The following is a 14692-nucleotide window of genomic DNA, read 5'->3' as shown; positions in this document are numbered from 1 at the left end:
GTAATGTGTGATGCGAGTGGAGTGGCGCTTGGTGTAGTATTGGGTCAAAGGCGTGAGAAAAATTTGACACGCTCAAATTACACTTCCTTTCAGAAGCATAAGCGATCGTTATCAAGTAAAGAACCCAACTTGTAGGTTGAGGTCGATCCCACGAGGAAAATGGTTTAGACTTTACTTTTAACCAACAATTATATTCAATTAGTCAAATTATTTCCAGAAACAGGTAATAAAAGGGGGTTTGTGCTTGTGTGAAACAAATAGTAAAAACTTAGTAAGTAATCAATAATTAAACTCAACTTTGGTTGTTATCAAGATAAGAGAAATAACTAGGGTATACGTGTTCCCCATAATCTCATAACGCAGTAATCCTAGTAATAGCAATCCTTTTCTAGTATGTTACATGCAAAGTGATAAGTTAGGTATCTCTAAATCCTTGGTCCGGCATCTAGAGAATTTCATCCCGCACCTTGGTCCGGCTACGTGTGTATAATTTACTAACCCTTACCTTTACCTCATATTAGACATCATAATCGATGTTTGGCTTAGTTATTACTTCGCACCAATCGACACTAGCCTATTAGATAGTATCACACTAAATCTATGTTGATAATTCTTTTCTTGTTAATTACCTCCTTGGTCCGGCAAGTAGTAACAAGGCGAGTTCTAACGCGTGCACTCGTTAAAAAGACTTCTAAACGAAAGAATTATCAATACATGCAAAACACTATTCAAGAATTGCTTATTTACTATTCATACTTTGTTAATCGATCATGGTTCCCACAACCCTAGTTGTGGATTTAGTTACCCATACTAGCAAGAACACAACAATTCATAATTGTAGATGAAGAAATCATGAACTTACTTAAAGAAAATAATAAACCCAGAAGATTTACTTGAATTGCAAAGCCAAAATCTTCAAAACAAACTTTAGAAATCAATAATTGCTAGGGTTGCAAATTAATCTCCAAAGTTACAAAGCAAAAATAGAATAATAGTGTCTAACCCTCAAAAACGAGGTTTACATGTCCTATTTATAGAAAACAAATCCTAAATAAAAAGGGAAACAAATTAAGGAAAGTTTTGTTCAGGTACGCGTCTTCGATCCACGAGACTGACTTACGGACCGTCGATCGATCTACGGTCCGTAAGTCACTTCCGTCACTCGGGACTTAGAAAATATTTCATCTTCCAAAAAATCATCTTCTCTGAAGCAAACGACGAACCAACAGTACGGACCGTAGATCGACCTACGGTCCGTCAATACCTTCCGTAGCTCCATACTTAGCATTTTCAAAAATCAGGTACTGGAACCCTCGCAGTCTCAATCTATGGATCAACAGTACGGTCCGTAGATCAATCTACGGACCGTCAATGGGCACCGTGGTTCCACACTTGGTCAGATTTCCCTGATTTGTCCTCAACACTTTCCTGCTGATCTACGGTCCTCACCTACGGACCGTGAATGGATCTACGGTCCGTAGATGACCTCCGTGGATGCCCTTTTCTGCATTTTCTTCAGCTGTCTCTAAACTTTCGCGCCTGAACACCTTTCCTGCAAAACATGATAAAACACATAAAAACCAATATAAAAAGGCCCTAGACACACACAACTTGTAAGTGAAATGTATTAGAAATACCGTAAACTCACGGTATATCAACACCCTCAACTTAAATTCGTTGTTTGTCCTCAAGCGACGCACTAGGACTCTAAACGACACTTGTATAGAAGCAAGCATTTCTAACTCAAGCAATCACATGACTCTCTACCTCCTCATTGTTCGGGTGCACATTCCTTCTCATAGACTCGATAAGCCAACTCATGCGGATCACATCATGACAAAGACCAACCTACTGACACACAACAGACACCTTCTTACTGTCAGCCAGGTACCAACTTTCCAACAATGTAACTAGTGCCCTTACTTCAACTGAAATCCTCATTTCGCATAAAAATTTACTTTCATTCATGGTACAAAGATTCATTCAACACTCACGCTCAGAAGTAATTTCAAATTCAGTTAGTGCTTACTGCCATAAGCTTGCCCTTATTTTCACTGCTTGGACTCTCCAAACTAGATTCTAAGATCACTATAGGACTTTATTGGCTTGTAACATAGGCTCAGGGTTAGGTGTGGTACATTTGGGTACTGTTTAGTGACTTTCTGCCCTCCTTGTCATCACACTAGGCTTTTAACCTCTTTTTGCCCTATTTTTGTCATATTATTGCTTTACCTTCTTTCCCTTGAATTTCTTCAACCACGGATGTGACTTTAGACTTTGTAGCTTATTGTTCCTTCCGCTTTTAACAAGTCACATCCCCTTTTCTTTTTTTTTTTTCTTTTTTTTTTTAAATACCCATTTTCTTTCCGTTTCCTCTTTCATAGCCACCCTCAACTTATGAATTTTCCGTTAGTCGAGGTTCACAATACCCGATGTCAGGTCAGGGCCAAGATTGCATTTACTTTTTACATTAGCCACCCTCAACTTAGGCTTTTGGCCTAAGTCAAAGTGCACATGTCCAAGGAGGGACCGGGGCCAACATAGTAGATTATGGGAAAGTGAGTTCGGGGTTTTAGAAAGAAATAGTTTATTTTTAGGCTTAAAGTTGGATCAAAGGGAACAGTTATTTCATTTGGTTGAATCCTTCTAGGCAATTTGTGGATTTTTCAGAACAACGGCCTATGATCACTTCCTATCCTCTAGATTGAATTGTCTTAGCAGGACTAACCGGGCAAGTTCTAGTTTTGCACAAAACTGTTTGAATAGTCAACGATTCTCACCCACTCTTGGCACATAGTTTCATTATCAGATTGTCAGATTACCCAGTTCAAGTCTCAGGTTTAATCATGCAATCAAGTTGATTGTTACTATGTCATATTCAGAGCCAACACAGTCAACTAATCGTGGCCTACTTCTAGTATACAACCCAGAATCTGACGGGTATCATTTTTCTAAGCCATCATGCTTCATTCTGTATCATGCTTCCACACAATCCTAAGACATGCCGGTTCAACAGAAAATTAAACAGTCACTTGGGGGAAAAGAACACAGGCAAGAAAACCCCAAGAGAGGATTCATGAGTTGGGTTACTCAGACTTCACCCTATCACTCACGATCCATTTACCCCACCCCCAACAAAATAGATGCAATTGTCCACAATGCATACATAGACAGTAAAAGTGAATGGATTTGAGTGAAGCAAACCTGTGGCGCAAAGCGCCGGCGAATCATCAACAAACAGGGGGGTCCGGTTTCCCGGAGCCCTCTGGAACATCAGCGGGAGCACCCTCAGCAGAGCCCTCCTCAACAATCCTAGCACTCTCAGTAGTGCTCGCTATCAACTGTTTCGCACCATCCGAGGTGCGCACAACGCCCCTCAAAATAGGCTGAACCTCTGTAACTTGGGCAGAGCTCGATGCCCCTGCAGCTCTCTCACGCACCCTCTGCTGGCGCAACTCCTCATCTGCAATCGATGCCCTCCTAGCCTCCTTCTCCTGTCGACGCTGTCTTTTCTGAGCTTTCTCTTCCTCCGTGCGATGAGAACGGTGCCGCTTCCCCTTTGCATATGTCGGTGCAGGCCCCTCCTCGGTGATGCCACTGAATAGAGCATCTAGCACTGTATCATCAGCCAGCGCAGTAGGGGCAGCTTGAGTCTCAACTGAAGGCGCAGCAAGAATGGCATCAACATCAGTCCGGAGGCTGGCTATGTCAGCCTGCAAAGCAGATAAGTCTGTGGCCGGAACTGCTCGCTCGAGAACTCGCAACTCAAAGGCGTCAAGCCGCTTATTTACCGCCAGGACCTTACGGTCCATCATCCCCTCCATTCTACGCTCCAATCTAGCCTCGGACTCGGCAATTGACTTTTGCATCCAAGGCTGGATGTGATGCAACAGTGTGGCCATCTGCGCCTCTAACTTTTGTACTCTGGCCATCGGGACAACCGTCGCTCTTAACGGTGGTGTGGATCGGGAAGAACTAGGAGCAACACTAGCTGCCTGAGACGAGGAGCCTGGGACAGTGTCGGTGTGGTCTGGGATAATGGGGTCACCTCCCTGTGCCTGCCCCACAGTGTCTGCAAGGTCGGAGCTCAAGGGGGGTACTTCAATCTGGGGCTCTCTGCAAGGTGCTGCCACATTCGCGTCATCCCGAATAAGGCCGATGTCCAATGCCCCTGTAGGGTGGACTAGCCTGTCACAATGCCAGATCGGCACTCCAGAGTCCCTGCATAAGTGAAATATCAGACAGGGGAAAGGGTAAGTGGTAGAGGTCCTGAAAGCTCTCTCGTGGATCTCTGCTAGTAACATTCGGGCAAAGTCGATCTCCACTCCCGCAACCAATGCAGCAACCATCACCGCTCTGTCCCAAGTGACCTGATTGTCAGCTTTTGTGGGCGACACTCTGTTGCGTACCAACAGCCAGAAGAATTTTGCAACGAAGTTCAGTGTGGCCTTCCGGATGCCCAACCGTGGAGCAGCGACCCATTCCGCGCGCTCGCCATCTGCAGCAATGTACCGGGCCAGCCATAGTATCACAGCCTCTCGCTGGTCAGCATTCCTCTGGAAGGCACCACTCCGCACGATGTTCCAGCGGTAATCAAATTCTGAAGTGTTAGGCGACCAGGCGTGGCCCGTGGTAGGACCATAGAGAAAACGGCTAATGGTGGCAGGTGATATGTCCACCGGAGACCCTCGAACCATGGTGGAAGTGAGCGGAGCCTGAGCTAACGGCTTTGACCGCTTGGAAATGGACCCGCGGAGAGTGGCTGCATAGGAAGCATAGAACTCCCGGACAATCTCCTCGCTATACGTCCCTGGGTCTCGAGCCATCCAGTCACACTTGTGAAGTTTGAAAAGTCGGTGAATATCTGGAACAGTATGCAAGCTCCCCGTGAGGACTCTGCGCTCCTCTTGAATTAATCGGGCCATCTTTTGTTTTTCATTTACCATATTTGCATCCCGATAGATTTGCCATTGACCCTCTACACACCACCTATTCAGCTCCCCTGCTATCGGGGCGGGTTCATCATTCCTTGGTGCAGGAATGGCCTCTGAGCTAGTTGCCTCATCAGACGAGGCTGCCTGGTCATCCTGCCCAGACCCTGTGGATGATTTGGCGTTGGATCCTGTAGCATGGATAGACTCTGATTGTGAAGAGTGGGCAGACTGGGAGCCTGAAGCAGAACCAGAAGCAGACGCGGATCCGGACATAGGTCCCTCCGAACTGGAAGCAGCCCCAGTTAGTGACCCGATCAGTGTGTGCTCCTCATCAGACTGGGAGACAGTGACTACGTCGGGGAGCACCTTCCGGGGGATGCTTCTGGGTGCAGCGCGAGAAGCCCGTGGGTTGAGGGGCACGTATGTAGGGTCCTCGTCGTTCTCGGTGTCCTCATCAATCAACCGGAAACTAGGGGCAACCGATTTGGACTTGCCCCGTTTCGAGTAGGTGACCATCTTCTTGGGTGCCATGGTACCTGTAGGAACATCATTAGTGCCAAAACGAAACGTATGCAGCAAAAGAACTTATTCAGAGTTGGTAACGAACCAAACTAAGTCTACAAAAAAAATGACAGATGCTACAGAAGTCATCCACGGAGGAGACCTACGGTCCGTAGACTGATCTACGGTCCGTGGATCTATTCCGTGGATCAGGGTGTCTGAAATATAGGTCGCAGATGAAAACCACGGAAGTGCAGAACGGTCCGTAGATGGATCTACGGACCGTAATCCACATCCGTGGTTTACACTTTGTGTAAATTTCAGGTGCATCTAATGACGGACCCCATCTACGGTCCGTAGATGGATCTACGGTCCGTAGATGGATCTACGGTCCGTAGCCGGGGTATCGTGGAAGCAATCAGTGCCAGGTATCAGATATTTGTGGCATTTGGTTTCAACATTAACACAACCTAATCAAGCATATACACAATTTGAAATATACTAGGTCGTCATTCTTAAGATTCCTACCGATTATTATGCCCAACAATTTAGAGTAGATGTGGAACCCTAAGTCGAAACTAGCATATACTATTTACGATCACATAAACTCATATCACAATTAATGCTATACAATCACTATCTATCATTTCAAGGGCATTGTACTACTCAAGTTTATCATGCAATATCATCTAACAATTACCCAAGGTCAAGACCCACTCCCGACCCTCTATATTCAATCTATGAATTGAAATTCAACGTGAAGAGAAAGTCTATTACCTTATAAGCACAAGGAGTGGGGTGATTGCGTGATGGTACTATGATTTAGCAAGACCAAAGAGTCACCTTTTTGTCACTGACCAAACACCGGACCCTTGTTATCAGATTATGGAGTGGGTTGATTATGGTATGAAAAGGGTTGTGGGAATTTATGGAGCGGAGGATCTTATGTGGTGGTTATGGAGTGATTTGGGGAGTTGAATTAGTGGGAGAAACGGTTGTGGGAGAAATGGGGGGAAGGGAAATGATTTAAAACAATGGGGGTTTTAAGTAATGGGGGTCCGGGTCGGGTCATTCAACTCTAGGGTGTGGACTCACGAAACCCCGTCTACGGTCCGTGAGTCGATCTACGGTCCGTAGATCAGGACCGCAGATCACAATTATATTAGGACAATGTTAGGGACTTACCTGGGATCTACGGATACCATTGACGGTCCGTGGATCAATCGACGGACCGTCGATGGGGTCCGTAGACCTCTGCACCAGACCTTTTTCTGCAGATTTCTTGTGTGGTGTACCTGCACATGAAGCAACCAATAGGCTATTTTTTTACATTTTCTGGACACGGACCCTATATTACTTCTAGCCAACACTAAGAACTAAAATACTGAAACCCCTACCTACTTTGATATAAAAACGTAAGTAATCAAAGAAAGCTAAACTACATAATGTAAAACAGAACCCTATTATTGGCTAGATTTTACATCTTGGGTTGCCTCCCAAGCAGCGCTTGATTTAACGTCGCGGCACGACGCAGGTATCTTGATTATTCAGACTTCATCAAGATTGCAGGCCTCAATCACTTCTTGCACAGTTTCAGCATTTCCCAAATAGATCTTTATCCTTTGCCCGTTCACCAAGAACCTTTTTCCATCCTTATTTTCAAGCTCAACCGCTCTATGTGAGAGCACTTTTGTGAGCAAAAATGGCCCAGTCCACTTGGACTTGAGCTTGCCTGGAAACAAGCGCAACCTGGAGTTGAATAGCAGCACACGATCACCAACCACAAATTCTCGCTTTTCAATTCTTTGATCATGATACTTCTTCATCTTCTCTTTGTATAAGGCCGAACTCTCATAAGCTTTTAGGCGAAACTCATCAAGCACGTTCAGGTCGTTCAACCTTTGATTAGATGCAGTGCCCCAGTCCAGATTTAACTTCTTCATTGCCCACATAGCTTTGTGCTCTAACTCTACTGGTAAATGACAAGACTTCCCATATACAAGTTGGTAAGGCGACATACCTATGGGGGTCTTGTATGCAGTGCGATATGCCCATAGAGCATCATCAAGCTTTCTTGACCAATCAGTTCGATTTGCGTTCACAGTCTTCGCCAATATCTGCTTTATTTCTCTGTTGGACACCTCAACTTGACCGCTAGTCTGTGGATGATAAGGAGTGGCTACATTATGACGGACACCATATTTCTCAAGTAGTGTTTTAAACAACTTGTTACAAAAGTGAGAGACTCCATCGCTAATAACAGCCCTGGGTGTACCAAATCTGGAGAAGATATTCTTTTTCAAGAATGCGGTGACACTTTTACCTTCGTTGTTGGGAAGTGCTACTGCTTCCACCCACTTCGATACATAATCAACCGCGACCAGAATATACTTCATCCCATATGAACTCACAAATGGGCCCATGAAATCAATGCCCCATACATCAAACAATTCGATCACCAATATGGGATTCATAGGGAGCTCTTGCCTCTTTGAAATCCCTCCATCTCTTTGGCACCGATCACAAGACTTGGCGAAATCATGAGCATCTTGGTGGATGGTAGGCCAATAGTACCCACACTGCAAAATCTTATGTGCAGTCCGAATACCACTATGATGCCACCAACGGGTGATGAATGGCATGCTTCAAGTACACTTAGCATTTCAACCTCAGGCACACAGCGACGAATAATCCCATCAGCACAACTACGATACAAATAAGGTTCATCCCAAAAGAATTTCTTCACATCATGCATAAATTTCTTTCTTTGGTGAAAAGACAAATCGGGTGGCACAATGTCGCTTGCCAAATAATTAGCAAAGTCTGCGAACCAAGGAATCAAATCATTAGAAGCGGCCAATACCTGTTCATCTGGAAACGCATCATTAATTTCAGCCCTATCTCCAAGCTTTAGCATGGCCTCTTCCTCTAATCTGGACAAGTGGTCGGCAACTTGATTTTCGGTTCCCTTTCTATCTTTTACCACAAAATCAAACTCTTGCAGCAACAATACCCATCTGATCAATCGTGGTTTTGCATCTTTTTTCGCCATCAAATACCTCAATGCAGAATGGTCAGTATGCACGATGACCTTAGTACCAAGCAAGTAGGAACGAAATTTTTTGAATGCAAAAACCACTGCAAGAAGTTCTTGTTCGGTCACTGTATAATTCTTCTGGGCCACATTCAGAGCTTTGCTAGCATAGTAAATAGGATGAAGAATTTTCTCACGCCTTTGACCCAATACTACACCAAGCGCCACTCCACTCGCATCACACATTACCTCAAACGGTTGTTCCCAATCTGGTGAAATAATGATAGGTGTTGTAACCAACTTTTCCTTCAATTCTCCAAATGCTCTAAGACAAGCATCATCAAAGCAGAACTTATTCTCCTTCTCGAGCAGTTTGCACAAGGGATGTGCAATTTTGGAGAAATCTTTGATGAATCTTCTATAAAAACCTGCATGCCCAAGAAAACTTCTAACACCTTTTACAGAGATAGGTGGTGGAAGCTTTTCTATTACCTCGACTTTAGCTCTATCAACCTCAATACCTTTCTCTGAAATTCGATGACCCAACACTATACCTTCCTTTACCATGAAATGACATTTCTCCCATTCAGCACTAAGTTGCAGTCTTCACATCTTTTGAGCACCTCGGCCAAATGTTTTAGACAGTGATCAAATGAATCACCTACAACTGAAAAATCATCCATGAACACCTCAATAGTGTCCTCCACCATATCAGAAAATATCGACATCATACATCTCTGGAAGGTCGCTGGAGCATTGCACAATCCGAATGGCATCCGCTTGAAAGCAAAAGTCCCATATGGGCAAGTGAAGGTGGTCTTCTCTTGGTCTTCCGGAGCTATAGAGATTTGATTGTAGCCCGAATATCCATCAAGAAAGCAATACCAACCCTTTCCTGCAAGCCTATCTAACATCTGGTCCATGAATGGCATAGGAAAGTGATCTTTTTCTGTCCACGCATTTAGCTTCCGATAGTCCATGCAAACTCTCCATCCCGTGACAGGCCGCATTGGAACAAGTTCATTTCGTTCATTTGGAACCACAGTCATACCACCTTTCTTTGGTACACACTGCACAGGACATACCCAATTACTATCTGAGATGGGATAAATAACTCCCGCATCCAGCCACTTGATGATCTCCTTTTTGACTACCTCTTGCATAGGCGGATTTAATCTTCTCTGGTGCTCAACACTGGGCTTATGATCTGGTATGAGTTGGATTTTGTGAGAACAGATACCGGGGGGATCCCAATAATATCTGCAATAGTCCACCCAATCGCTCGCTTGAACTTCTTTAATACAGTCACCAAACACTCAACTTGCCTTGCATTTAAATCTGCTGCAATGATGACCGGCAAAGTATTCTCTTCGCCTAAATATACATACCTCAAGTGTGATGGTAGAACTTTGAGCTCTAATTTCGGTGCCTCCACAATAGATGGTCTTGTGGGTGGGGACTCGCGATTCTTCATGTCTAGCTCATACTTCTTTGGTTTGGACCGGTATTCAAACTTATCAAGTGCGGCTACCAACTCATCATACTCATCAATACCATCACTACCAAAATTCATCATGACTGCTGCTAGTGCCTCAACACCTGATCGCTCTTCAATTTGCACCTCTGACCCACTCTCCACTCTGTAAGTTATAGCAGATACTGTTTGTAGCTCACCATTCTGCTTCATGGATCTACAGATATTGAAAGGTTGCTTCTTCATTGTTCAATCTGAACTTCATCTGTCCCTTTTCCATATCAACCAACGCAACGCCCTGTGGCAAGAAAATGGTCTCCCAAGGATGATGGGAACCTCAAAATCAACCTCACAGTCAAGGATTACAAAATCCGCCGGAAAGATGAAAGACTCTACTTTCACTAGCACATCATGGAGCACACCTATGGGCCTCTTCACAGTCCGATCAGCCATCAGTAACCGCATTGCAGTGGGCTTTGGATCCCCTAGACCCAACTTCTTGTAAATAGATAAAGGCATGAGGTTGATGCTCGCACCAAGATCACACAATGCCTTAGCAAAGTGTAATAACCCTATAGTACATGGGATCGTGAAAGCACCAGGGTCTTCCTTCTTCTGCACCAGAGATCTTGTAGCAATAGCACTACAATGCTGCAATCTATCATCATCTTCAAACTCACAGACCTTTTCTTTGTCACCATATCTTTCATGAATTTTGCATATCCAGGCATTTGCTCCAAGGCTTCTATCAGAGGGACATTGATAGAAAGCTGCTTCAACATAGTGATTAAACCTGCGATATTTCCCATCTTCAGTCTTCTTCACTAACCTTTGAGGAAAAGGTGGTGGAGGTCTAGGTATGGGAACCACTTTCTGAGGTATCTCCACTTCTTGTTCTGTCACAACCTCTGACTCCTCTCTAACTTTCACCACATCATCTTCTTTTCTGTTCTCAACTTCCACCATAGACGGCATAGGTGGATCTATGGTTTGTTTTACCTCCTCGAGTGGTAATTGCCATACAATGTCCATCATTCTTTGGATTCTGGATGGTATTGCTCGGAAGAGTGCCAGGTTGACGCGGGTTCACTGTAGTAGACAACTGCGTCATCTGCTGCTCTAGATGCTTTATTGACACTGCATGGGCATCAACCTTTTGACCAATACCAGATAAGTCGTTTCTCATCTCCTTCACATTCTCATCAGTGATCAAACCTTCTCATCATCTTCTGCAGCATATCTTCAATACGCGTCATATTACCTCCAACTTCCCTAGCACCAGATTCCCGATTTTGAGGGGGAACATAGGGTCCAACCCGATCGTTTCTGTTGCCATAGTTGTTCCTGTTGTAGTTGTTGTCGCGATTGAAGTTCCCATCTCGGACATAGTGACCCTCTCGGTTGTAATTTCCATAGTTCCGACCTTGGTTCCCTTGACCTTGGCGCCAATTTTCCGTGTTGGATCCTTGGGCGTTTGGTCGGAAACCCCCCGTCTGATCATTCACCGCATAAGTGTCCTCTTCATAGTAACACTCCTCAACTGGTGGTGGAGTTCTAGTTAAGTAATTTACAGCATTTACCTTTTCTGCTCCTCCACTCACATGCTTCAATACCAACCCCAACTCTGTCCTCATCTGAGCCATCTCCTCACGAATATCATCTGCAGAGTTAACAGTAGCATTATGAAAGCAAATGTGTTTCTCCCAGTATCTGACCTCTAGTGCTCCACGCTTTATTGTTGCGAGAGATCCTCTCCAATTTTTCAGCAATCTGTGCGTATGTACAATCACCATATGAACCTCCAGCAATAGTGTCAAGTACTGCTTTATTGTTATCATCCTGTCCTCGATAGAAATATTCCTTCAGTGACTCATCATCAATACGGTGATTTGGGACACTTCTTACGAAAGCAGTGAATCTGTCCCACGAGCTACTCACAGACTCTCCAGGTAATGCCACAAAATTGTTGACCCGATCTTTGTGATTGAGCTTCTTAGATACTGGATAGTACTTTGCTTTAAATACCTCTGCTAGTTGGTCCCATGTGAAAATTGAGTTATAAGGAAGCTCAGTGAACCATACTGCAGCATCGCCTGTCAGTGACAGAGGGAACACTCGTAACCCAATGACGTTCATATCCAAGTCTGGTCTGCCTACACAACTTTTGCAAACCACCCTGAGCTTGGCTAAGTGAGCATGTGGATCCTCCGATGGCGATCCTGAAAATAAGCCTCTTGCTGTAAGCATCTGCATCAAACTACTAGTCACCACAAATGTGTGCCCTGGAGGTAGAGGAGGTAGGACGATGGGTCCATCGGAATCTGCTATGTCGACGATTGCCCCGATAGTTGTCATGGGTTGTGGGCCTTGCACTCTCACTGCATCTCCCAATTGATTTTCAGCTAGACCCCGGTTTTCCCCACCAACTACTCTTGGCTGCTGTAACTCAACTGCTTCATCTAGATTTCCTCCGATAGGATGAACTGGAAGTCCTTGATTGTTCATTCTTCGCAAAGTTCTGTTCAACTCTGGATCGTACGGAGTAAGTGGTTCGCCTTGGCTCCGTGTACTTGGCATACACTAGAGTCGGAACCTGAGAGAGACAAAAACAAAGAAAAAAATAAAATAAAATTAGGAAATATTTGACTAACGTTCAATATTGTAGTTAAAACTAAATCTAAAAGCCAAAATTCCCCGGCAGCGGCGCCAAAATTTGATACGCTCAAATTACACCTCCTTTCAGAAGCATAAGCGATCGTTATCAAGTAAAGAACCCAACTTGTAGGTTGGGATCGATCCCACGAGGAAAATGGTTTAGACTTTACTTTTAACCAACAATTATATTCAATTAGTCAAATTATTTCCAGAAACAGGTAATAAAAAGGGGGTTGTGCTTGTGTGAAACAAATAGTAAAACTTAAGTAATCAATAATTAAACTCAACTTTGGTTGTTATCAAGATAAGAGAAATAACTAGGGTACACGTGTTCCCCATAATCTCATAACGCAGTAATCCTAGTAATAGCAATCCTTTTCTAGTGTGTTACATGCAAAGTGATAAGTTAGGTATCTCTAAATCCTTGGTCCGGCATCTAGAGAATTTCACCCGCACCTTGGTCCGGCTACGTGTGTATAATTTACTAACCCTTACCTTTACCTCATATTAGACATCATAATCGATGTTTGGCTTAGTTATTACTTCGCACCAATCGACACTAGCCTATTAGATAGTATCACACTAAATCTATGTTGATAATTCTTTTCTTGTTAATTACCTCCTTGGTCCGGCAAGTAGTAACAAGGCGAGTTCTAACGTTGGCCACCGTTAAAAAGACTTCTAAACGAAAGAATTATCAATGCATGCAAAATACTAGTCAAGAATTGCTTATTTACTATTCATACTTTGTTAATCGATCATGGTTCCCACAACCCTAGTTGTGGATTTAGTTACTCATATAGCAAGAACACAAATTCATAATTGTAGATGAAGAAATCATGAACTTACGTAAAGAGAAAATAATAACCCAGAAAATTAACTTGAATTGCAAAGCCAAAATCTTCAAAACAACTTGGGAAATCAATAATTGCTAGGGTTGCAAATTAATCTCCAAAGTTACAAAGCAAAAATAGAATAATAGTGTCTAACCCCCAAAAACGAGGTTTACATGTCCTATTTATAGAAAACAAATCCTAAATAAAAAAGGAAACAAATTAAGGAAAGTTTTGTTCAGGTACGCGTCTTCGATCCACGAGACTGACTTACGGACCGTCGATATCTACGGTCCGTAAGTCCCTTCCGTCACTCGGGACTTAGAAAATATTTCATCTTCCAAAAATCATTCTCTGAAGCAAACGACGGACCAACAGTACGGACCGTAGATCGACCTACGGTCCGTCAATCCCCGTAGCTCCATACTTAGATCTTTCAAAAATCAGGTACTGGAACCCTCGCAGTCTCACTACGGATCAACAGTACGGTCCGTAGATCAATCTACGGACCGTCAATGGGCACCGTGGTTCCACACTTGGTCAGATTTCCCTGATTTGTCCTCAACACTTCCTGCTGATCTACGGTCATCACCTACGGACCGTGAATGGACCTACGGTCCGTAGATGACCTCCGTGGATGCCTTTTTCTGCATTTCCTTCAGCTGTCTCTAAACTTCGCGCCTGAAACACCTTTCCTGCAAAACATGATAAAACACATAAAAACCAATATAAAAAGCCCTAGACACACACAACTTGTAAGTGAAATGTATTAGAAATACCGTAAACTCACGGTATATCAACACCTCTCATTAAATTCGTTGTTTGTCCTCGAAGCGACGCCAGCTAGGACTCTAAACGACACTTGTATAGAAGCAAGCATTTTAACTCAAGCAATCACATGACTCTCTACCTCCTCATTGTTTCGGTGCACATTCCTTCTCATAGACTCGATAAGCCACTCATGCGGATCACATCATGACAAGACCAACCTACTGACACAACACAGACACCTTCTTACTGTCAGCCAGGTACCAACTTTCCAACAATGTAACTAGTGCCCTTACTTCAACTGAAATCCTCATTTCGCATAAAAATTTACTTTCATTCATGGTACAAAGATTCATTCAACACTCACGCTCAATAAGTTAATTCAAATTCAGTTAGTGCTTACTGCCATAAGTTGCTTGCCCTATTTTCACTGCTTGGACCTCTCCAAACTAGATCTAAGATCACTATAGGACTTTATTGGCTTGTAACATAG

General features: G+C 43.7%; 1 protein-coding gene and 1 pseudogene across 1 annotated transcript in view; one reads left to right on the top strand and one right to left on the bottom strand.

Annotated features, from left to right (window-relative positions):
- The window catches only part of LOC125840269 (uncharacterized protein At2g23090-like), a 376400-nt gene that overhangs the window by 249458 nt on the left and 112250 nt on the right, over window positions 1-14692 (top strand). The gene's annotated exons all lie outside the window — the stretch shown is intronic.
- Window positions 1-14692, bottom strand: part of LOC125840104 (uncharacterized) — a 49122-nt pseudogene that overhangs the window by 11806 nt on the left and 22624 nt on the right.

This window comes from Solanum verrucosum, unplaced genomic scaffold (genome assembly GCF_900185275.1).
Source record: "Solanum verrucosum unplaced genomic scaffold, falcon-dt-bn FXZP01000180.1, whole genome shotgun sequence".
Classification (NCBI taxonomy): Eukaryota; Viridiplantae; Streptophyta; class Magnoliopsida; order Solanales; family Solanaceae; genus Solanum; species Solanum verrucosum.
The sequence above is the reverse complement of the archived record's forward strand: the minus strand, read 5'-3'. Positions and strand labels throughout refer to the sequence as shown.